This window comes from Frankliniella occidentalis, unplaced genomic scaffold (assembly GCF_000697945.3).
Source record: "Frankliniella occidentalis isolate FOCC.00 unplaced genomic scaffold, Focc_3.1 Scaffold4774, whole genome shotgun sequence".
In the NCBI taxonomy this organism is placed as follows: domain Eukaryota; kingdom Metazoa; phylum Arthropoda; class Insecta; order Thysanoptera; family Thripidae; genus Frankliniella; species Frankliniella occidentalis.
The window spans coordinates 1,061-5,101 of record NW_026271818.1 but is presented as its reverse complement, the minus strand read 5'-3'; the positions used below and the strand labels follow the sequence as shown (position 1 = coordinate 5,101).

Here is a 4,041-nt window from a genome sequence, read left to right as displayed (position 1 = left end):
GATGAACATAACGTTTTTGTGGAAAACTGGAGGTGCGAATAAACACGTTGAAGCTCCGTTGGACGATCAACCCAGTAAAGCGCGCCACTCTCGATCACCGCTTATTTGCATAACACTGCCTCACTAATTTGTTGCAGGCATACGTTTCACATTGTTTTACATCGGACGTAAGTGCAAAGGAGCCGACAGCGAATATTTAGTTGTTGGTCGGCGTAACTTTACTCGAGAAAATTTAAGTGTCAAAAGTCTCACTGAATAAGCCAACTTGAAAAGGACACCGAAATTAACTATGAAGTGTGACGAAGCTATTTCCTTTAAATTCGAGAGTCTTAGTCTCCACCTAACACACCCGTACGTGCGGTGAGCCAACCTTCCGGGTGCAAAAGAAAGATGTCCGAACCTTACGTTTGGCTCAGGCATTGGCGGCAATTCAAAGATCGCTTTAATGTAAGCAAAGGTTCTATTTCCGTCTAATCAGTTACCTTTCAAAAGATGGTAGCACTTTTTAACGTTACTACCCTGGCAGCCGGTAGTGACTTCGAGAAGAAGCAATGCAAGTACTACATATTGAAATGAAATGGAGGATGTACCTAGTTTTTCCCCGCCGCCGATGCAATGAGCGCACGCGCTGTGGCTTGCTCGGTCCCGGTGCGGTGCGGCGCACGGCACGTGACGGGCGAGCCAATGAGGTGTGTCGTGACAGGCTGCAGGGGGGAAGTCCCGGCCCGGCACGGCCCGCAGCGCCTGCTGCTACTAGCGGGACGCCCGTCATGCGGCGGGTAGGCAGCCCATTCGACACCTCCAACGGACCCGCCGCGGTGGCGCTACCCGACGCGCGAGGGCCAGGCGCCCGAGGTATCGGCGCCTCTGCTGGAAGCGGCGGAGCTACCCCGCGACAGGCGCCCATGGGCTGCAGTCAGCCACAGCCCCGTCCCATACAACCTGCATCTGCATCTGCGCACTTACCTGTTGGGCTGTTGATGGAGGCCACCTCCGGGTCCTGGTTGCCGTTGACGGAGAGGTTGCCGCCGCCGTCCTCTTCCTCCTCGAGCAGCGTGGGCGGGGGCTGCAGCTCGTAGCCCCAGCGCTGGCGGAACGCCTTGACGCCGCCGTCGAGCCGCACGCGCGGCAGGTCCACGAAGAGAGCGTCGCCCACCTGTGGGGCAGCAGGAGGAGGTCAGAAATGCGCATCCCCCGACAGGTAACTATAGGATGCACAAAAGACGTAGGGGGACATAGAAATCATTTCTGAAGTTTATTAAAAACATAAAGAGTTATAAAAAAGCAGAATTTTATTTTAGAAAAGTTTGCAAGACTGTAAACTCAAATGCTAATTCTACCAGACAACATTTACAAACAACGCTATTTTTTGCCCCTCTTTAAATGCAAATTTGAGCATGGAAAGGGGGCACAGTTTATACTGAAAAGAGAAATACACTAGAAGCACACAAAGTAGTGCGTGCACCAGCGACAGCAAAACAATCCCATTCCTGCACATCTACTACTGCTGTTACACACATAGGCACACAGTGACAGGGACAGGCAGGACAGTCTCTATTTAAACGGCGCGGCCGTTCGCCCTTGCTATGCTGCTTGCCGGCCCTTCCTGTGCTAGCTGCTAACATTCCTCGTTTGTTTGTTGCTGCCGGTTGCTGCTGCCACTGCCGAGTACGTACATACATATAGTCTGTGTTCCGCGATGCGATTGCTGGCCGTGTGGCGTGGCGTTCGCATTGCTAATATCCAAAAAGAGAGGGGAGGTAAGGCGCGCGCCCATTTAGCAAGTATTATTCAAAAGTAAACATCCAACAGGAAGGCGTAAAAAAATCCCTCTGAAGCTATATGGACGAAGGTTAAAACGCAGCAGTGACGGGGTGGAGACAACCTCAGCCATGCCGTGCTACGGTGCCGATACGTCATGCACTCCGTGCCGTGTCCACTTGACCCCGCGCCGCGCGCCACACGGCACGCCACACGGCACGCCACAGACCGCAGCTCCTCTAGCGGTCCGCCCCGCCAGAGGCCCCGCCACACCACCTGTCCCAGCTGCCCCATGCTCCCAGCTGCCCCAGCTGCCCCCAGCTGCTGCGCTACAACTCCCCCAATTGCAGCTCTGCGGTGGAGTACCGCCGACCGCCGCTGACACCGCCGACGTCGCGTTCCAGCTTGATGGGCCCCGCTGGGCGAGCCCTGCGCCGGCTCGCTGCAGAGCCGCTCTGCGGGGACACATGACTTCCCCAGATGACTTTTGCTGGCCGCCACATAACGGCGGACGACACGGGACGGCCCCGGCCCCACAGGAATGTCCTTTAATGACACTCGGAGGGTATACAAGGAATGGCAATACCAAGCACTCTTGTGCTCGGATCTACCGATAGAGTGTCACACTTAACGCGACTTTAGTTCTTTCAACCGTTGGAAGCTTAAAGTGGTTTGCAGATCGAGGACTGCGAATACAAGGTGGCCAGGTTGTGCAATTTGAAGTCCGATGCACCTGTTTGTGAACAATGTGTGTGGCATAACGTGTTCGCCCCTTCGAACGACCGACCTCAAATATTTTGATGCATTGAGTACGAAGCATTAAACATTAGAACAGCAGGAGAGCAAATACAACATTACAAAGCTCATACACTCAACAAATATCAACAGACAACTCTCAAATGCAATACTCTACTGAGCGAGCAGGAAACACGACAACTAAAACACTCGGGTCAGACAGCAGGACTCACCTTCTCCCTCCGCCCCACTGGAGTCCAGGGCAGAACCTGCAGCGGGTTGCAACGCAGCATGGGGAGGGAAAAGCAGTAAGGGTTAGTAAGAGGGCGACAGAGGTCAGCGGGCGAGAGAAGCCCGTTAGAAGGGGGAGAAAGAGGTTTATAGTCAGTGAAGTTCACCGTAAGCTTTTAATACAGTAGAGGTGGCAGAATACTCACCGCGAGCTCCTCGCTGCGGTAGGCCGTGAGGGTCTGCTCATCCTGCAGCAGGACGCAGAAGTGCGGCTCCCATGCGCCCACACCGCCCTCCCGGACAGCCCGCGCTGGTCGCGGCCCCGTCTGCAGCTGGGCCTCTGTGAACACAAGGACAACACGATGAGAACACTATCGACGCGGCATCCGCATACAATCCAGGGTAGGGCGCGTAGGGCGGGGCGAGGCGGGGCGGGGGCGCTAGCCTCGCCGCGGCGTCGGGGCCTTTCACTGTCACGGTCAGAATTTGCCTCTCCCCCCCTCCCCTTCCTTTACCACAGCGCCACGCCCCACCCTTGGCAATGCCTGCTAACCCAGAAGCCCACATATCGGTGTCCTGCCGGGCTCGGGACCTGGTCCAGCCCCCCCCCCCCTCCCCCTCCAGCATTGCCGCCACGAGCCCACTGACACATACCGGCGGCGCCTGCCTGAGCCTGGCCGGGACCCCACAGTCATCAGCGAGGAACAGAACCAAAATAATCGCCGTTGTGCCACTCGAGCCTCTCGCACTCTCTCCGACACCTCAGCGCTCGCTCGCGCCTCCCGCTCCGGGCTGCAATGAGCGACTAGACCGCAAAACGGTCCCGGCAGCAGAAAAACAACACTACAAACACATCGCAGTAACGGAGAACGATCGGGGCGGCGGCGGCGGCGAAAAAAATACATAAACAGAGGCAAGAGTAGCGAGAGGTGGCTTCCGATCGACCATCCACTTGGTGAGCCTATAGTGGTGGAATAACGCTTCTAACGGGAGTGTCGCCGCGGCCATAACGACAGCCTCACGTAAGCAGGAGGAGCCCAGCCCCGTGGAACCCGTCCTATCGAGGCGTCTTCTTCCGCCCAGCCAAAAGAACACTTCCTGGCGCCGAATTAGTGACAACGGCGGTGCCCGCATACCGGGCGGGTCGTGGAAGCGATATAAGAAAAGAAAAGGGGGCAACATTAGGAGAAAAGGAGGAGGTGGGGATATCAAGTTCTTATGCTGCACACAATTTTTACGCCACTCCGTTCGGTGGATATAGGCGATAGATAGGCCTCTCGGAGACCTGCACCAACGTTTATTCTTTCTCTGAAT

General features: G+C 56.0%; 1 long non-coding RNA gene across 1 annotated transcript; it reads right to left on the bottom strand.

The window, feature by feature from the left end:
• Positions 1–968: 968 nt before the first annotated feature.
• Positions 969–3,064, bottom strand: LOC127752173 (uncharacterized). The gene is made up of 3 exons (XR_008012301.1): positions 2,934–3,064; positions 2,730–2,765; positions 969–1,156 (listed from the first exon to the last, which is right to left on the bottom strand). It is a non-coding gene; the product is annotated as an uncharacterized LOC127752173 (long non-coding RNA).
• Positions 3,065–4,041: the final 977 nt, after the last annotated feature.